Below are 21,946 nucleotides of genomic sequence, written 5' to 3' on the forward strand. Positions count from 1 at the left end.
TCCTACTAACAAATGGGCTAGAGACAAAACCTTTCTTTATCAGCTGTGCTGAAGAGTATGTGAACTGCTGCCTGTTAAATGTTGAGAGGAGTGTTTGACAGGCAGAAAAGGCTGAGGAAATGCTAAGGACATTCCTGCAAATGGTTACTAAATAGCAGGGCTGCTCCCCATGAGTTTAGGGTGAGTGGGAGGCTTGAAGAAGGAAAAGAAAACACACATTTACATGAACTCCTCTTTGATTTGGGCTTTGGAGAAAGATTCTCTGTGAATCAGAAAAAGAAAGTGGAAGTCATGGGCCACTTAGCTAAAATGTTAGCAAGACTTAGGAGGGAAGGAGGCAGGCAAGGGGCAAGGTGGCCAAGAAATGACTGCCTTCCCGTACAGAAGAGAAAAAGGCTTGAAAGGGGGATCGGACTTCCTACTAAGCTTTTCATGGCTCTGATTCTTTGGCTCGGATATCTGCACTTTGGAAAACGTGGCTTTCTATCTGTGTGCTGTGTTCCTTCAGATTTGTGTCACGCTGTTTTGAAGAGTGTCAGCCTGCCTTAGCTACTCTAATGCAAATGGGTTTCTGCTGTTAGCTCGGATTTCTGAAGAGCTCACAGTTGCCACGGGGCTCATGCGGTGGAAGCCAAAGGACCAGGATGGCCCTTCTGGGCGCCGCTCCTCAGTCACGAGGGGCCTCTGGCTCCTGAAACCATTTCCACGGTTACAAACTTACGCGGAGCTGTTGCATCACGGAATGTTAAATTATTTCACGGAATATAATAATTAGCACTGAAATATGGTAAGTTGAATACAAGTGCTCTTGGAAGATTATATGAAGCAGGAGCTACTCATGAAAAGGTGAGAGATCATCTTCAGGATGAAAAAAGTAAGTAGAACTACTGCAGAACGCAAGCTGACAGCTTACTAGCGAAACATCACTGAGCAAACTATACCCGACTTCAACCGAGACAATACATAGAGAGTATGTAATACCACATACAGCACATATAATACCACACAGGCTGCATACAACACCACACAGGACGCATCTAATACCACACAGGGAATATGTAATACCACATACAGCACATATATATAAATACCACACAGGCTGCATACAACACCACACAGGGAATATGTAATACCACATACAGCACATATATATAAATACCACACAGGCTGCATACAACACCACACAGGACGCATCTAATACCACACAGGGAATATGTAATGCCACATACAGCACATATAATACCACACAGGCTGCATACAACACCACACAGGGAATATGTAATACCACATACAGCACATATATATAAATACCACACAGGCTGCATACAACACCACACAGGGAATATGTAACACCACATACAGCACATATATATAAATACCACACAGGCTGCATACAACACCACACAGGGAATATGTAATACCACATACAGCACATATATATAAATACCACACAGGCTGCATACAACACCACACAGGGAATATGTAATACCACATACAGCACATATATATAAATACCACACAGGCTGCATACAACACCACACAGGGAATATGTAATACCACATACAGCACATATATATAAATACCACACAGGCTGCATACAACACCACACAGGACGCATCTAATACCACACAGGGAATATGTAATACCACATAGAGCACATATATATAAATACCACACAGGTTGCATATAACACCACACAGGATGCACCTAATACCACATAGGGAGTACGTCATACTAATAGGATGCATATACTACCACAGAGGGCACATATACTACCACATGGGGTATTTAATACCACATAAGGAGTATATAATAACACATAGGGAGCATTTAATACTACACACAGAGTAGACAGCTTATATGCATGTGATTCACATATATTTTGATTGTTAATACAGCAATCTGTTCTTTAACGTTAAAAATCTCCACGATGCTGAGATTTCAAACACTAAGTTGGCAGAGTATAACTATCACTGCTGAATTCTATGTAATTTTTAGTAATGTTCTAATTTTATAGAATTTTAAAACCTACTCGGCTATAAAGTACTATACTGTAACATAATTTGTCACCCCCTCAATATATATTAAACCTAGTATTTTGAGAAGAATTATAGAAATGGATTATAAAGTAATAAATACCAGCTATATTTTAAGCTCATTTTGTTGCTAATTTAGCAACTGTGAAATTGTTACCAAGAGACCTATTCCAGGTAAGTGGAAAAGGTATCTGTCACTTCAGACAGTTACCTGAAACAAAAGGCAATCATGATTTTTATGCAATATGAAAAATGAAATAAATGATCTTAAACAAATACTGTGTTCAGCAATGTTAGGAGTAGGAAGATAACGAACCTGTTTCACGCTACAGGAAGAAAGCATTCGTAAATCTCGGAATGTCAGCTCTCTTAATGACAGTTCCCTGTGATCCAAACAGTTCCTTCCGCTCCACAGCTACAAAAGTGTCTGAGGAGGTAACTTGGACTCTGAACAAATTTGAAGTGCATTTTCCTAAAATATACCATGCCATCTTATTTAGGCACCACGATGTTTGCTATATTTAAGCTCCAATTTGTTTTAATTAAACCTGCAGCATTTATCACCACCAGGTGAACCCAGTCCCACAACTTGTCTGAGAATCGCCCAAGATTCCCCTCAGGGAATGAATCTACCTGAAATAATTCACATGCGTTCCTCTGCCAGACTTATTTTTGGATTGTAATCTGAGCAAAATGAAACAGAAGTCATTTACATCAGAATTTTTATCGAAAGAAATTAAAATCTTTTCCTATAAATCATAAAGCTGAAAGGACACAGAGGCCATTTGATCTGAATTTTCCCCAACATTTGTCACTGTGAAATCTTTAATTTTTTCATGACACATAAGGGAGGCAGGGGCTGGCACCCAAACATTCTCCCTGGGTGAATCCAGCCAGTGCGATCCATGGTGGACACAAGACTCAAGATGTCTAGGCCTAGTTTACACCTCTCTCTGGGCTTCCGACTGATACATGTTCTATTTCCTGTGTCTTAGATTCATCACAAACACCCTGAAACGAATAGATATACAACGGGTGTTAACAATCCCACTTCCTCCCTTACATGCCAAACAAAGTAAAACACGCACATGTACTCTTCCTCAGCGTGGAAAGTTTCTCCATCGTAACGACTGGCACGGCCACCTGCCGCTGCAGCCAGACACCAGGAGTAATCCAGTTCCCTTTTCCTTCCAGCGCCTGCAGCCAGGTCACCAAGAACCCCTGCCAGTCCAACCTCCTAAGTTCCACAGCCACTGGCCTTCAGCGCTCCACCGGGAGGAAGCAGGCAACTGTGTTTTACCTGAATTGATTCCTAATTTTCAAACCGTCTTAGACCAATAACAGACGTGATCTTTCTGAGCCTCAGTAACACCATCTGTCGAGTGCCATGGTCATTGTGTGGATTAGGAAGGATACATAAAAGGAGGTGACGGAGAGTTACAGTGGAGCAGGTAATCGATGAGAGGAAATGATCACTGGTCTGAAGAGTTAGAGGGTTTACGGCAAAGGAAGAGCCTGAGCTACAGTGGAGAGCTCAGGGAGAGGAGCAAGGAGCGTATCTGTGCTGCGTTCAGTGGCGGGAGCTCAGGGAGGGGAGCGTATCTGTGCTGCGTTCAGTGGCGGGAGCTCAGGGAGGGGAGCGTATCTGTGCTGCGTTCAGTGGCGGGAGCTCAGGGAGGGGAGCGTATCTGTGCTGCGTTCAGTGGCGGGAGCTCAGGGAGGGGAGCGTATCTGTGCAGCACTGAGGGAAGGCTTCGGAGTGCAGATGTGCACCAGGCACATCATACATGTGTGCATACGGTGCATCAGGCACATCATACATGTGTGCATACAGTGCATCAGGCATGCACAGACACATAGCTCACATATGTTGCGTTGCTGGAACAAAGGCAGAGATACACCCTAAACATGGAAGCATGCTATTTGATCTGCATCCATTGCATAAGATGTAAGGATAAACAAAAGTAGTCTTGGGTCCTAAGACACAGAAAATACAGCAAAGTATTACAGAAAGTCATTTAAATTGGTGTAAGCAAAATTCTAAATCCCATTGTAATGTTTCTGAGTGGGTGTGGGAGGACTGAAGATTTGCAATAAAGTGGTGTTCTAGGAAGAGTGAACTGAGTACCAGCTTTGAAGATGAGTTGAATCAAAGAAAGACCAGAGGCAAGTGGCAAGCAAAAGACATTCCCAGCTGCACGTGCAGCTCACAGGGGCCGGTCTTCAGCACAGCCAACTCCCAGCCTCCTGCTCAGACTGACAGTAGCCCCTAGGACCAGGTCTTGTGGCAACTGGGAAACAGAGTGCCTCAGGGCTTCCCTCACACTCAGGACTCTTCCGACTTTCATGTGGGAAGTCACTGTGAAATACACAGAGGGGCCTGGGCCTAAACTCTGGGGACAAATGGGGTTTCATTCCCCAGGCAAGCCCAAGGACACTGTTTGAAAAGTATTCTGGTTGGCTGAGAATGAATCAAAATCGGAAACTCAGGAATGGGGGAAAGGTGAGCACTGAGATTAATGACTCCATGTTGTTAAGCAAACATGGGTACCAACCTGAAAGGAAGGCCACCGTTGCTTGTTGAAAATAGGATTTCCATATTAAAAGAAAATAACTATAAAATTAGGCTTTGTAGATACAGATTAAATGATCAAATACTAGGAAGTACAAAGGAGGAAAAAAGAGTAAATGAAGATTAAACTCCTCACGATATTTAAGAGGGGTCACATGTTATTGTTTGGTTCTCGACTTTGATATTTGAAATCAAGGTTTAAATATGTATTTGATAAAGTCAAGCAGTGGCAAATTTTAAGAGAGTTTTGCAATTTTCAAATAATTTAAAAATTTTAAAGTAAAATATATTCTATATAGCAGTACGAATATATACACAGTACACACACACACACACACACACACACACACAGCTGCCACATAGAATACATGAATGTGTGCATATAAATATAAATGAACACACAAGAATGCAGAAGCAAGGCTGAACACCTATGCCAGGATTGTGAAAGGAAGAAATATTCCTATTAAAGGCTAGCACTTTCAGCTTAAAAATAAATAAAATAAATACCGATTTATGCAATTTAAGAGCTACACCTTAAAACCAAATGTCTCCAAAAGGCTAAGAATAAAGGAATGGCAAAGATAAAAGGCAAATCCCCCAAAACCAAGCAGGTTGTGATTGTGTTAAGTACTAATAACAAAGCTAACCAGGCAAAAGGGAGCCGGTTAAAGGCCGCAGGGAGGATAAGCAGGAGCTTTTCAAGGTCAGAAAAGCTTAGTTTTCTATCCAACGGTAACACTAACCTCAGTAAAACTACAAAGGCAAGGATGCGCCTCAGGGAAGGCAGGGCCAGCAGGTGCAGGTCAGTGAGCCTGCTTCTGGAGCTGAAGTCAGGTTCCCGTTTCCTGAACACATTTCCAGTGACTTGAAATCTTGAATGAAGATGCTCCAAGGCAGAAGCAAGTGTGTATGTCTTAAGAAATGAACCTCCATCTCTGTTCCCAAATAAGTCCTATAATTAGTTTTTCAAATACGATTACCAAAAACACCTACCATAACAACAAACACTACCATACAACACAGAGCAAAACAAGACGCCACAAGCAAGAGCCAGAAGACCAAGATACAACATAAAAAGATTGACAAAGGTATCCAATACTGATACAGATTATAAAACAAATGGATACATAAAAAAATTTCAGAATGTTTGCGTGGAATAGGCAACTTTAAAAATAAAATAATGTGATAAAGAAACCAACCAGAATTTTTAGAACTAAGAAATATCAATAATTAAAATTAAGAAATTCATTAGTTTAACAGCTGATTACACACAGTCAAAAAAATGAGTAACTTGTTAGACAGGTCAGTGAGGACGATACAAAATGAAGTGTGGAAGCAAAAAAAGTGGCAAGTGCAGCAGCAAGAGCAGCGGAAACAAAGGCGCGGCGAGGACAGCGACCAAGCCCTGACCTCACGTCCCGCGCAGGACGCGACAGGCGGGGACACAGTGAGGACATCGACCAAGCCCTGACCCCACGTCCCAGAGTGGGACGTGACAGGTGGGGATGGGGCAGCATCTGAAGAGATGATGGCGAACTTTCTAGAATGTATAAAAGAATCTACGGAGTCAAGAAGCCCAACAAATCCTAAGCACTGTTTAAAAAGAAACATTGTACCTCAACACGTTATGTACGGTAGAGCAGACAATGCCACCAATGAGGAGAGGATGGAAAAGCAGCTGGAAGAGATGGATGGACCCAAAGAAGTAAAGTCTTAAAAGCAGTTACAGAAGCCAAAAAAGGTGACACCTAGAATTCTATACCCAATGAAACTATTTTCCAAGAAGGATGACCAAGCGAGAATTGAGAGTTCCCAACAGACCAGCACCAAAAGCACAAAAGTGAACACATTTCTGACAGAAGGAAAATTATTCTACATAGAAGGTCTAAGATGCAAGAACACATTACAAACTGAAATGTGGATAAAACAAAATGATAGAGAATGTATAAACAACATCAGTGATATTGTTAGGTTTAAGAATAACTAGGATTTTCTTTGGGGTTTAAGAACAACTAGAATTAAAATAAGTGACAAAAATGGTGTAAGTCCAGAAGGGAGCAAATTAAGTTAAATGCTCAAGGGAACTGACTTTTAACTCTGATAAGTTAAGAAGGTTTTTAACTTCTAGAGTAACTACTAAAAGAACAGAAACCACTTACATAAATTCTAAACTGCTGGAGAAAAAAGTTGCATTACAAAAAAAATAATAAAATGGCAAGAAAGGAGAAAAATATTGAACAGGTAAGTAATATTAAAAGCACAAAATAAAATAGCAGATTTAAACTAAAAATATAAACAGTATTATAATAATTGCATATGCACTAAATACTCTAGTCAAAAATTATCAAAGTTAGATAAAAATTAAACTAATTACAAGATGGCATGCTAATACAAGATGTATGCTAATTACAAGAGACACATAAAAATAAACATACAGAGAAGCTGAAAGTAAAAAGATGGAAAAAGATATGCTAAAGAAATTAAAGACAGCTGGCATTGCTACATTAACACAAAACAAAGTAGAATTTAATGCAAAAAGCTTTAGTAGAGATAAAGAAAGTCACTTTATAATGAGAAACTGCTTAATTCACTAGGAATAGATAACAATTTAAATTTGTATGCATCCAATATCAAAGCCACAAAACATAAAATACTAAAAATAAACAGAATTCCAAGGAAAAATAGACAAATTCACAATACTGATGAGAGATTTTGACACATTTCAGCAACTTTTATGAAAGAGAAAGACCCTAGTGGTAGACAGAAACTAAAAAACAAGATTAAGAATCTTGACCTATCACGCAGACGAAATCATATGACCAACAATTTGGAATCCAAGTTGTTTTGAAGCACACAAAGAATGTTTATAAAAATGAACTAAATTTTGGACCCTACAACAAGTCTCAACACATTTCACAGATCTGAAGTTAAAAAGGTATGTCCTCTGAGAAAAATACAATCAAACTATGAACAAAGATGTATTAGAAATTTCTCAACTATGCTTATAAATTAAGATAAGAAATAAGCTTGTAATAAGCATGGGTCAAAGATGAAATCACAGTCGAAATTAAAATATTCTGTACTTAACAATAACAAAATACTACAAATGAAACTATAATACAAAAATACTACATATGAAAACTTCTGAAACGCAACCAAATTAGTACTTACAGAAAAATTTATAGCCTCCAATACATATATTCACAAAGGGGGGAGAAGGTGAACACTAATCAAGGAGGAAACAGACAAGTGAGAAAACACTAATGAAATAGAAAAATAATACACAGCACAAAGAATCCGTAAAGACAAGAGTAGGTATTTCCATAAGAAATGAAAGTTGGCAAACCTATTGGAAGAGTAGTCAGGAAAAAAAAGAAAGCGGAAAGGGCAGAAATAACAAGTATGAATAATTAAAAAGGTTGATATCACAGATCCTATATATGTCAGGGATAACAGGAAAATATGAACAAACTGTTGTAAATAAAACTGAAAATTTAAATACCTGATTATGAATTGAAAACTGTAACTTTGCAAAACTGACTCAAGAAATTAAAACCTTGAATAGTTCCATACCTAAATAGTCCCATAACTAAATCAAATGTGTCAAAAATGTTTCCACAGTCAAAAGCTGAGGCCCACATGGACTTCTTATGTAAATGTTCAAGAAATAAACAATTCCAATTTTAGATAAATTATTTTAGAGAAAGAAAATGAGAAAAAAATGTTTTTATGAGACTAGCATAATCCAGATACCAAACTCCACAAGAATGGTATGAAAAATAAAAATTACAAGTCAATTTCACTCCTGTAAATCAATGTAAAAATCTCACAGAAAATATAAGCAAATGGAATTTAATAATAAACAAAATAGTAATATACCATGATCATGTTGGGGTTTTGCCCCTAGAAATACAAGGTTGGTATGACACTAGAAAGTCAATCAATATAATTTGCCATGTTAATACATTAAAGAAGAAAAATTTGAAGATGAAAAATCTTCAATAGATTTAGAAAAATATTTCCTAGAATATTTTCATGATTTAAAACAACTTTTAGCAAAATAGGAACAGAAAAATGTCAATGTATTAAAAGGCTTCTATAAACAAACTTATAGCATACTTAAATGACACTGTTGAAAGTTTTGCCTTTGAGGATGGGAACAAAAGAAGAATGTTTATTGTAATCACTTTTCTTTAGCAACATACTGAAGATCTTTGCTGCAGAAACAAGGAAAAGAAATAAATGGTGCAAAGAACTGGAACAAAAAAAAAGCTGTCATTATTTACTGATGATATGATTATATATAGAAAAAAATCAATACACCTGAATTAATAACTAAAATAGGGATTTTTACCAAAATTGATAGTCAATAATTTTATAAAAATTAAGTTTATTTCTTTACATCAGCAAAGAGAGAGGAAATGGTTCTTTTAAGAATGATATTTACAGTATCATTTAAAAAATCTCAAGTATCTAAGAACTGCTCTAACAAAATTTGAGAAGACTTATTTTAGAGAAGACTTAAATAATACTGGGAGATACACCATATTCATGGCCGAGAAGAGCCAAAACACTCTTAAAGAACACAAGGATGAATGGAACAGAATAGAGAACCCAGAAATAAGACTGCACACTTACAACCATCTGATCTTCCACAAACCTGACAAAAACAAGATATGAGAAAAGGACTTCCTATTCAATAAATGGTGCTGAGATAACTGGCGGGCCATTTGCAGGAGAGAGAAACTGGACCCTTTCTTTACATCATATACAAAAATGAACTTAAGATGAATTAAAGACTTAAATGCAAAACCCCAAACTATAAAACTCCTGGATGACAACCTAGGTAGTGACATTCAGGACACAGGCACGGGTGAAGATTTCGTGACAAAGACACCAAAAGCAACTGCAACGAAAGCAAAAATTGACAAATGAGATCTCAATAAACTAAAGAATCTCTGCACATCAAAAGAAACTTATCAGCAGAGTAAACAGACAACCTACAGAGTGGGAGAAAATTTTTTTTGCAAACTACACATCTGACAAAGGTTTAATATCCAGCATCTAAAAGGGACTTAAACAAATTTACAAGAAAAAAACTAACAACCCCACTAAAAAGTAGGCAAAGGACGAACAGACACTTTTCAAAAGAAGACAAACACGTGGCCAACAATCATATGAAAAAAAGCTCAACATTGGGCTGGGCGCGGTGGCTCACGCTTGTAATCCCAGAACTTTGGGAGGCCGAGGCGGGTGGATCACGAGGTCAAGAGTTCGAGACCAGCCTGACCAACATGGAATAACCTAAATGCCCATCAATGATAGAATGGATAAAGAAAATGTGGTACATCTACATCATGGAATACTATACAGCCATAAAAAAGAATGAGCTCATGTCCTTTGCAGGAACATGGATGGAGCTAGAGGCCATTATCCTTAGCAAACTAATGCAGAAACAAAAAACCAAATACCACATGTGCTCACTTATAACTAGGAGCTAAATGGTGAGAACACACTAAATGTGAGAACACACAGAGGAGAAAAATGCACACTGGGGCCTATCAGAGGGTGGAGGGTGGGAGGAGGGAGAGGATCAGCAAAAATAACTAATGAGTACTAGGCTTAACACCTGGGTGATGAAATAATCTATACAACAAACCCCCATGACACAAGTTTGCCTATATAACAAACCTGCATATGAGGACAGAATTGTTCTATCAAATGTCAAACCATTATAAAAGTCTATTAACACACACAGTTTGTTATTTGGTGGGAATACAAAAACAGTCCAAGGGAACAGAACAGGTAACCCAAACAGGCCCATGTGTATACAAATGCTTGGTACATGGCAGACGGGGCACTAGATCACTGGGAAAAGTCTTTTCTATAACTGGTGCTGAGACAATTGGTTTGCAAAAATATGGTATTTAAAAACTGTACTTCACACCATATATATTTAAAAAAACAAAAAACACTTATAGTGGTCAAAGGAAAAACAGTTAAGCTTCTAGAAGATAATGTAAAAGGAGAGCTTCATCTCCTTGGAGTAGGGAAGGGTTTTTTAAACAACATAAAAAGTGATAATAAAAAAAAACTTCATATATTTGGCATGTAAAATCAACAACTGTTTTTTCATAATTTCACCAATGGGTGGGTAAAAAGTCAAACTACAGATTGAGAAAGATATCAGCAAAACATAAGCCGAGAAAGCCTTGGCATCTAAAATAGATAACTGCAAGCTGCTCAGAACACCAGACAAAAGACTTAGAAAGTTCACAAAAGAGAAAATCTAAATAGCCAATATATATGGGCATAATTGTTTAGTCTCACTATCAAGCTGGGAAACGATCATTAAAACTGCAGTGAGAAACTCACTTATACTAAGTGTTGCTGAGAATGTGAACTACTCTTGACATTCATGTTGGAATGGCAAACTGGTACAACCACTTTGAAGAACAGTTAAAACATTATCTGGTAAATTTGGCAAATGATATAGCCAAGTAGTGCCTCTCCTAGATACCTTATACCAGGGTGCCAATGTGTGGAATACACATTCATGGAATGTTAATAGCAGCACTGCTGCCCACTGTAAAAAAACTGGAAGCAACCCAAACCCCGAAACAGCGGATATACTGGATACACTAGATACACTGGAATGTGCTCATGCAAGAGAATGACAAGCTGCAAGAAACGAGAAGAGGACAACACAACCTCCTGCATGCAGCCATGTTACACAAAAGGAATAAGACAAAAAGAAAACATCCAGTATGATTTCAATTATAGAAACTAACAAAACAGGAAAAACTAACTCACAACTGACTCTCAAACAACACAGGCTTGAACTGTGCAAGTCCACTCAGATACGGACTCTTTTTAGTAACTCAAGTCAACCCTCCGTATCTGAGGGCTCTGCGTCTGCAACCAAACATGCATCAAAACACAGTATTCCTGGGAGGCGACCCCCGCAGATACAGATGGTCCACCTGTCCTACGGATAGGTTTTGCAGGGCTCACCGGGGGACTTGGGTATGCATGGGTTCTGGTATCCATGGAGGCTGCTGGAACCAATCCCCCATGGGTACCAAGAGATGACTGCATATATTTATATATGCAATTTTTAAGTGACAAACCTTTAGGAAAAGCAAGAAATTAACAATAAAAGCAGCATTCCATAATGTATACATACACCAAAACATTATATTGTATCTCATAAATAGATATAATTCTCTATTAAAAATGAAATGAAAACTTTAAAGCCCACACATTTCAAAACAAAACAATGCTCAAAGGCTGCTGAAGCAGCCCGTGCAACGAAAAGTAGTAACTTTTTTGATAGATTAAAACAAATTTGTTAACTATAATTTTTTAAAGCCAAGACAGTGATTATTTCAAAAGAAATGAAATGAATTGTGCAAAAATGTATCTTCTAAGCCAATATAAAAACTGGCACATAATTCATGCTATAACTAATAAGAGATTTATACAGAAAAAGTATAAAAGGAAACATCTTAAACGTGTATGGCACCTTAACTCTGAAACTGCGTGAAGATAATGGTGCTAAGTGCTAGATGGTTTTTGCAGCCACGCTGGACCCTCAGGGTTCATATATGGAACCCCTGGCATATGTGCCACGTAAAGGGGATGGACTGTGGTATTAGTAAAGCAGTATTAACCAGTTTTCCTGTCACAGCATCTCCACTGACCTTAAAATCTGGAATACATGCTTCATCGTAGAAATTTTTCAAATTGTTTCCCCAAACAGTCTTAGAAACCTCTTCATTTTTCTGAATTTTCTGAGTTCAAATAAGCAAACCGGAAAAAGGGGCTCTTTAGCCAAAATTACTTCTGAACTATGCCCTTTTTCTATCAAATGACTTCTCTGTTCCCCAGCACTATTTCCACAATTAGAGGCAATAAGGTTTGTATATATAAAATAAAACTTTGTTTTATTTCAACTTTATATAAAACTAGTGATGAGAGTTCATGAGTTAGCCATGCTCAGTAACTAAAAACTTAACATAAAGATAAATTATAGAAAAATATTTTTTTCCTAAAGAAAAATATATTATTAAAAAAAAAAAAAAACCTCTAAACAACCTTGAACATTTAGGGACAGGTTTTTGGCTTTTGTTGAGGGCTAGGTTGTGGGGAGAGGAGGAGGAAGTAATTTAAAGTTTTAGATAATTTTTACTTCTATGGAGAGAAAGAGCAGGGAAAGGAGAGGGAGGGAGGGGAACAGGGTGTCCAGATGAAGACGCTGAGGACTGAGCTGCAGGGCCCCGAGGGTGCGCGCCATTCATCCCTGCACGCTCACACACAGCGGCACGGGGCGTGTACTAAGCTGAATGGCCCATCGCAATACCTTCCCAAAAGCATATACTTGGATGTTGAGTAAATGAAGAACCATTACACATTCAACTAACTGTTCAGCATGCAGAAGGCTGAGCTGCCTATTAAAAAGTGAGAGCTTAGCAGGACACTTAGCAGGACAAGGAGACATCCTCCCACAACACTCAAGGAACAACAGGCAGAAAGGAAACACTCCTGAATATCAGGAAACTGAACTGTTTCTTACAAGCCAAACAGTAGCCATGGGACGCTGTAGCATCTCACCCTTCCTGACGCTACCTTGCCAAGAGCAGGGGATGAAGCATTTTGTAAAAAATGACTCTATGTGGTGTGCTGGTTTCTTAAAGATGCCATCACTAGATGTCTTACAGCAACAGAATTCTATTTTCTCACCATCTGGAAGGTGTGGGCAGAGCTGTTCCCTCCGGGACACTGGTCGGGGGTGGGGCGGGGTGGGGAGGGTGGAGGTGGGCTGTTCTGCCTCTCTCCAGCTCTGGGTCTGCTCACAGTCCTTGGCATGCCCTGGCTTGTAGCGGAATCATTCCAGTTTCTGCCACTGTCTTCACCTCACCTTCTCCTTGATATATTCCTACTCCTTTGATTACAAGGACATTCACTGCAATTAGGGCCTACTCTAATTCAGGATGGTCTCGTTTAGAGATCATTATCTTAATCATATCTGCAAAGACTCTTTTCTCAAGTAAGGTTCCATTCACAGATTTCATGTGGGCACATGTTTTGGGGACCATCACTGCATGCACGGGAGTCCACCCTCTAGCATTCCCCAAATTTACATCAGTCCCAATACATTTACCCCATCCCAATATCCCAAATGTCTCAGCCTACTATAGCATCAACATTAAGTCCAAAATCTCATCCAAACCGCATCTGCTCAAATGTCCCAAATCTCATCATTTAAACCATCTAAATTAGGTATGTGTGAGACACTGGCCATGGTCCATCCTGGGACCTAAATTCCTCTCCACCTGTGGACCTGTGAAACTAGAAAACAAGCTATCTGCTCCCAAAATACAGTGGTGGCACAAGGATAGATAGATATTTCCATTCCAAATGGGAGAAACTGGAAGGAATGTAAGATCACTGATCCCAAGCAAGTCTGAAATTCAGCAAGGCAAACTCTGTCAGGTTTCAAGAGCTGAGAATAACAGAATAACTGCGTCTCAGTGCCCCTTAGGCTGACAGCTCCGTGACCTCTGCACTGCCCATGTCAATTCTGACCCTGGGGTCATTCTTCCTCTTTCTGAAAGGGAGCAAGTGCTGGCAGCCAGTAGCTCTATCAAGCTGTTCCCTGCCTATAAGATTTTGGGAGTCCAACAGACTTCTCTCATCTCATCCTGTCTCTGTTCCTTTAGGTCAAGCTGGTAGTTTCTGCTGATAAAACATGATGGGTCTCCTGTGTATACCCTGAGAGTCCACACTATTAGAAAACAGACTCCAACACAGATCCTTCTTGGATAGCCCCTCTCTATTCCTGGTTTCTGCAGAGTACATCCTTTAGTCAGCTCCTGAGAGGGTCTGGCTCTGTGTCCCCACCCAAATCTCATCTTGAATTGTAATCCTCATGTGTAGAGGGAGACAGGTGATTGGATCATGGGGGCGGTTTCCTCTATGCTGTTCTCGTGATAATGAATGAGTTCTCGTGAGGTCTGATGGTTTGATGAGTGTGGGATGGTTCCTCCTTCACATGCTCACACCTTCTCCTGCTGCCTTGTCATGATAATGAGTTCTTCTGAGATCTGATGGTTTGATGAGTGTGGGATAGTTCCTCTGATGGTTTGATGAGTGTGTGATGGTTCCTCCTTCACATGCTCACACCTCCTGCTGCCGTGTTGTGATAATGAGTTCTCATGAGGTCTGATGGTTTGATGAACGTGTGACAGTTCCTCTGATGGTTTGGTGAGTGTATGATGGTTCCTCCTTCACATGCTCACACTTTCTCCTGCTGCCTTGCGAAGGTGCCTACTTCCCCTTCCACCATGATTGCAAGTTTCCTGAGGCCTCCCCAGCCATGCAGAACTGTGAGTCAATTCAATCTCCTTTGTTTATCAATTACCCAGTCTAGTGTAGTATCTTCACAGCAGCATGAGAACGGACTAATACCTGCCTCTAATCTATCTCTTCAAAGAGCAAAACGCCACCTGGACACACCCTTGGTGAATGCTTTCCAAACAATGAATCTCCCAATATTAGCATTTTATGCAATCTGGATAGGCTCCAAATTTTCCAAATCATCAATACCTGAATATCACATCTAGGTCAAAAGAAGTTGAAAACACTCTTTTCACCAAGCATTCTACCTGGAAAATGAGGTCTTACTAAAGCTGTTTGGTAAATTAGCAAAAACCTGTAAAATGTCACAGAAAGGGTACCTAACCGAAAAGCAACCTGATAAAGCTCCTAAAAGTTTTCCTTCAGAAAAGTTCTTTCCTAAATCCAGGAGCAATGACTGCTGTGCCTGTGCTGCCTGACACTTTTGGTCTTCCGGGGGTGTGCCGACTGCACAGAGCTCTGGGGGTCCCCAGTACATCTGCTCTGGAAGCTCACGGGCAAGCATCCCCACGCTCACTGGGTCGGATGCCAGACCCCTGGTAAATAAGAAACTGTGTCTCCCAAGCCACACACACCCTGCACCTTCAGTGCTTTCAACAAAGTCGCTGTATTGACAAGAGGTTCCTCGGTGTTCTCAGAAGGACAAAGCCGCTGTATTGACAAGAGGTTCCTCGACGTTCTCGGAAGGACAAAGCCGCTGTATTGACAAGAGGTTCCTCGGTGTTTGCAGAAGGAACACCTTTATCACTTTGTCAAACAACATTCTGCCTGTAACACCCACATATGCCTCATGTGGGAGTAAAAACACTGACCCACACTGGTAGACAGTTTTTGCATTATCAACTACACTGGTATATAGCATTTCAAAGCATATGGACGAAAGAGGTAATAATTAAAGAGGGAAGTAACTGCAAGTCCCTGACCTCAGAGAACTTTAAATGAATACAGAATTCTGATAATCAATTTTCCTTTTCTTATGAGAGATGCACAGGATTTAGGGAACATGTACGAATTTTAGAATTACAAAAGTAAAAGTTAAATACTATAATATTTTCCTTTGAAATTTACAATGTAAATTATATCAAGTAACTCAAAATATTTTACTTCATATAAGAGGAATTTTTATAAAACAGCTTAACTCTCTTAAATTTGAAAAGCCCTTTAAGAGTGTTAGGACAACAGAGAAAAAAAGCACTTTACTTGGGAAGCCGAGGTGGGCAGATCACAAGGTCAGGAGATAAAGACAATCCTGGCTAATATGGTGAAACCCCATCTCTACTAAAAATACAAAAAATTAGCCGGGCATGGTGGCGGGCGCCTGTAGTCCCAGCTACTTGGGAGGCTGAGGCAGGAGAATGGCGTGAACCCGGGAGGCGGCAATTGCAGTGAGCCAAGGTGGCGCCACCGCACTCCAGCCTGGGCAACAGAGCGAGACTCGATCTCAAAAAGAAAAAAAAGAAAAAAGCACTTTACTTTTCAGATTTGCATACCGTGCAAAACCAAAACATATTTTAGAAGTCTTACCTTTTATTCAATTCAAAAGCATATTTAGCAAATACTAGAACATGTCATTATTCGTATTTTACGTCAACTTTGCAAAAGGAAAACAAACTTGGCTTTAATCAAATGTGAACTTTAACGCCCCGAATCAGTGTCCTGTGCTTTTGACATCAGCGGATCTCACCCCGCGTGCACCCTGTGTCACTGCATCCTGAGTGAGAGAAACACGGCAGAGCCTTGTGTTGAAGTGGTGTGACATGTTCTGAAGCCAAACAGAGGGGAAGTGACAGTTCTGCCCCGAAAGCCTCTCCAAGCATGACCGAACATGCTAAACATCAAACTGTTGACTGAAAAACCAGAGCAAGAGAGACCTGCAGAAAGCCTGCTATCATCCTCATTTTCTAAGCAGACACTAGAGGAGGATACACAGACTTAATCTGGGGTGTGGGTATTTTTTGTAGATATAAATATGCATAGTCGTATTTGTAAGTCTGTATAAATACACTGGAAATGTTTTGACAGAATTTGAGTAGAGACAGCAGGATTACAGATCATACTTACCGTCTTCTCTTATTATTAGTTTTTTCTTTCTTTCGAGACAGGCTCTTGCTCTGCTGCCCAGGCTGGAGTACAGTGGCGTGATCTCAGCTCACTGCAGCCTCCACCTCTGGGGCTGATGCGATCCTCCTGCCTCAGCCTCCCAACTAGCTAGGACTACAGGCGCATGCCACCGTGCTTGGCTAATTTTTTGTTTGTTTGTTTGTTTGTTTTGGAGAGACCAGGTTTCACCATATTGCCCATGCTGGTCTCTAACTCCTGGACTCAAGCTATTCGCCTGCCCTATTTTCTATTTTGTTTTACTATAAATACATATAATTACGAAGGTATGAAAACAAAAATTAGTTTTAGTTAAAAAATGCTTATTACATAAACTAATTTTCATAACTATAATTAATTTTTCTTGCTAACCAGATACAGGAAAAAGGTCAAATCTTTCTATATTATTTTACTAAAGAAAGAAATAACTGGAGATAGTCCATATAAATAAAATATTTCACTAAAACATAATAAAAGTCCCAATACTGTTCAATAGTTTCTGTCAGTTAAAGACAGAGGTACCCTGGATACAAAAGGAAGCAAAGCTCTCATTAGGCCTTTTACGCAGTGAAAGAGAAGCAGTCTTGAAAGGAACATCATGTGACATTCTAGAACTGAAAGAAATCAACTGACATTAAGAAAAATCAAATTAAAGAGAGCAAAAAACAAGGAATTCCTAGAAAAAGATGTGTTTGCTCGACAGACACGGGAGCAGGTGCCCTGTGCTGGAGGCTGCGGAGGCTGAGCTGGAGTGCACGTGTGCCAGCCACCGGCCGTCTCTGCTGTGCTGGGACAATGTGCTTTCTCTGCCAAGACATTTTCCCCAGGTCTTCCACGGTGGCCTCACCATGCGGGCCGCTGCTTAATGAGCACCCGGCCAGGGAAGGCCCACATTGCTCTGAAGGCCTGCAAGGTTCTCTCTGTTCCAGTGCCCAGGTTGACTTTACTACATAGTGTTTTACTACTATGTAACTGTTTCATTTATATGCTTTCACCTGTCCCCTCCGATTAAGAAGAGGCCAAGGGCACTGGATGGCCTGCCCATTTGTTCTGTGTCAGCAGGGGCCAGTGCATCAGCTTTGACTATTTACTGACCACAACACTTACCTTGCTACCTTGTATTGTCTCTTTCTTTCTTTGAGACAGAGTTTTGCTCTTTTGCCTGCCCAGACTGGAGAGCAGTGGCGTAGTCTTGGCTCACTGCAACCTCCACTTCCTGGGTTCAAGCGATTCTCCTGCCTCAGCCTCTGAAGTAGGTGGGATTACAAGTGTGTGCCACCACACCCCACTAATTTTTGTATTTTTAGTAGAGATGGGATTCCACCATGATGGCCAGGCTGGTCCCAAACTCCTGACCTCAGGTGATCCACCTGCTTTGGCCTCCCAAAGTGCTAGGGATTACAGGCGTGAGCCACCTCACCTGGCCAAAATAAAAAGCGATGGGATTGAACGTGAATAATACGCACTGTATTTTCCAAGTCTTACTTCAGACATAATCATTAAGGTTATTCTTCTGTAAATGAAATTTACCCTGCTAAAAGCCCTTATCCTCTTTGAGAAAAGACCGATCAAGAATATGTAGGATGATTCGCTAGAAACACCCTTTTACTACTGCAGTAATGCCAAGGCTGTGGCCTGGAGGTCTAGTGTAAACACGGAGTACAAACCAAACAGGATGACAAGATGAAAGCAAATGTTGACTAGTAAAGCATGTAAGTGGATGGGAGAGGGGAGATAAGCTGACTTAAAATATTTTAGGGTCTTAGCATTGATTGAGAGGAGAGTAAAGATAAAGCTTAACTTTAAACTTTACTAAATATTACATATTAAATATGTAAAACTTCTAGGGAAAGCACAATAATAGAAATATAGGGTATCATTTCAAGTTAATAGAAAAAATGGAATTGAAAAAACTCCAAAGGTTGCAAGAAAGAAAAGAAAAATATAGAAGTAAAACAAACAGCAAAAATAAGGTGGCATAAATTAATGCAAATAAAGTGTTAATCACAGTAAGTGTAAAGACAGTAGCATGGGATTTAAGACAACATCACTACCACCTAGCTAATGCTGTTTATAAGAGATTTTCATTCACCAGAATAAGAGCTCTTCTAAACCTGTAAGCAACTAATAACATAGCCTCACAATATAAAAGCTAGAATTCACAAAATGGCATGGGAAAATGGACAAGTTCATTATTATGGTGAGAGATTTGCACACTCTCAGTAACTAAAAAGTTAAGGAGTTTTTTTTTTTTTTTAAAAAACAGTAAAGTGCATACATTAAAGAAGATCAATCTAATGGATATAGAATGATTCATGTAAAAATACACATTTTTAAAGCATACATGGAATATTTATAAAACAACCACATACCAATCCACAAAGCAAATGGTAATGAAAACAACATGCTATGAGGCTCTGGAAGCAACTTGCAGGGGAAGAATCCCAAACATGTTCTGTGTTATGAAGCTCTGATAAAAATGAACGCATAACCTAATATAACCCAAAAGGCAGATGCCGCAGAAGTGTCTATCAACGTATTTTGGGAGTTGGAATACATTTTCTCCACAGGAGAAAAATATGCCAGCCTTGAGCCAGGTTCTCGAGCTGGCACAAACATGTACATATACCTCACTACGTGCCTTACGTGGAGCTCCTGAGAACCAGAGACTCGACTCCCATTAGTCAGAAGGTCTTCGAGTGACAAGGCCACAGTGTCAGGAGGTGTTCCCTGCAGCTCTAGGAGAAGCAGCTCCTCCATCTGGGCCAGTCACTGCAGCCTGCTTTGCCTGAGACAGGCATTCCAACCGGCAGAAACTAAGAAAAGCAGGAGAAATGTCTTATTTCCTCCTTCACTTGATGGCTAACCTATCTTCTCACGTGACAATATAAAAATGGATACCAGGGTTCGTTCATGTGTCTGGAGACAAAGGAGACTCTTGGGGAGTGGGTGGCATCAAACGGAGGAAGCTGGTGGAGAGAAGACGCAATGTGTGAATGGCCTGGGATCAAGGTGAGTATTTAGGCTGAACAACAAATGAGAACTACCTGAAGGACCATCACATCCGAATAAGTAAATTCTGGCATGACAGACAGATAAAAAAGGCAGGTTACTTTCTGGTTATACTTTGTTAATTGCCACTTAGCCAGTGGGGGGCTGGGTATTTTGAGGACAAAGACGAACAGAGTCCACTTGTGGCACTCAATACGTGCTGGCACAAGAACTGTGATGATCTGTGCTTGGGTCCTCTGAGCAGGACGGGGCCTTTGTAATGGGTCCATTCAACAAATACTTATGGAGGCCCTACCACATCCCAAGCGTGCTCCGTTTTAGGCCCTAACTAGGACACGACAACAAACGGGCCACACAAGGCCTCTATTCTCACAGGGCTTAGTGAGAAGAAAGAAACGGGCAACAAACAAGATGAATGTCATAGAGATCTACACAGATTTCAATAGGCTGCTGTGATAGCAAGTGGCTGGCTGTTTCTTGGTCTGTACTGAGCAGACAAAGGCAGCCTCTCTGAGGAAGAGTATTTAGGGTAAAAGCCAAGTGACAAGACAAGCCTAGCCACGGAATGACGAGGTAGAGGAGCACCGAAGCGGAGGACACAGCTAGGGTGGGAAGCAGCTGGCACGTGGGGATAGCTGCAGTGTGGTGGGAGAGGAGAGTGGGGAAGCTGGGCCTTATTTGGTTCAATCCACAAGTCAGGTTGGAACAGCCATCTCTGCAGTCAGCTTTATGGAGTGCAGAAAGTCCATGTCAGCAGCAAGTCACACAGCTGCAACAAGAAGTTGCTATTTGCTGCGTGCGCTCTTTGCACCGGCCTGGCCACCATGAACCAGCAACACTGTGGAAGGGAGCGTCCACAGGAATCTGTGCTGTGACGGGCAGAAAGGAGGCTGATTTCCTACCTCTCGAACAGACTGGGTGAGAGCAGCTGGATTCATTCCCAGCGCTTGTCTGTGAGGGCAGTGCAGTGTGTACACCTCCCAAGAAGAGATTATAGCTCTGACTTTAGGACGTAACTACGTGGAAGTGACATCACCTTTCAGAGCAAATTTTGGAGAAAGCTGGGTTAGAAACAGAGATATCTTTCTCTTCAAAGTGGCTACATCCTTGAGCCTCAGCATTCTAACTGGTTTAGTCCATTCTCTGTTACAAAAGGCAGATGTTCCAGACTCGTACTTTACCCACCATTAGGTTTCAGTTGTTCATGCCTATGAAAACTTTAAATCATACATATTAAGAATATCTTTCTTAAAATATTTTTGAAAATACTTTAAAATGGATTTATGTTCATATGGGAAAATATTAGTCTTTACATTAAATAGGCATCTAATATTAACTACTTATATCCCAATCTGTAGTTATAACATAGGTTAACATTTTGAAATGATAGTCCATATTAAAAACACAGCCTTAATATTTTATCTAACTTGACAGATATTAGATATATTAAATAGAACTTTAAAATGCCAATGATTCCACACAGATCAAAGGGCACTGGAAATTTAAAACAAAACTAATTTTGTGCAATTCTGGTTTATGTTTCATCAGGAAATATCTTCTGATTGTTGAAGAGGATACCGTCAACACATTCACTATCAGGAAAGTATGACACCTCTAGATCATTCTACCGGCACTGACGACGTCTCCCCAACAACATTTTCACTGAAGAATTCCTCCAGATTCCTCAGAACTCCTGGCTCTTACTTCTCTAGCTTTGTTTGGATAATTTCTTTCACACTGAGAAAGTTAAATTTCAATAAAATCATACTCAATGAAACCAGACATTTGTTTTATTTTCATTTTTAAACTT

At 40.1% G+C, this 21,946-nt stretch overlaps 1 protein-coding gene and 1 long non-coding RNA gene across 3 annotated transcripts in view; one reads left to right on the plus strand and one right to left on the minus strand.

The window, feature by feature from the left end:
- The window catches only part of ATP9B (ATPase phospholipid transporting 9B (putative)), a 295,408-nt gene that overhangs the window by 94,251 nt on the left and 179,211 nt on the right, over positions 1-21,946 (minus strand). The window lies entirely within an intron of this gene.
- Positions 554-21,912, plus strand: LOC126941526 (uncharacterized). The gene is made up of 3 exons (XR_007721337.1): positions 554-874; positions 3,231-3,487; positions 21,685-21,912. It is a non-coding gene; the product is annotated as an uncharacterized LOC126941526 (long non-coding RNA).

Source organism: Macaca thibetana, chromosome 18 (genome assembly GCF_024542745.1).
Source record: "Macaca thibetana thibetana isolate TM-01 chromosome 18, ASM2454274v1, whole genome shotgun sequence".
Lineage (NCBI taxonomy): Eukaryota > Metazoa > Chordata > Mammalia > Primates > Cercopithecidae > Macaca > Macaca thibetana.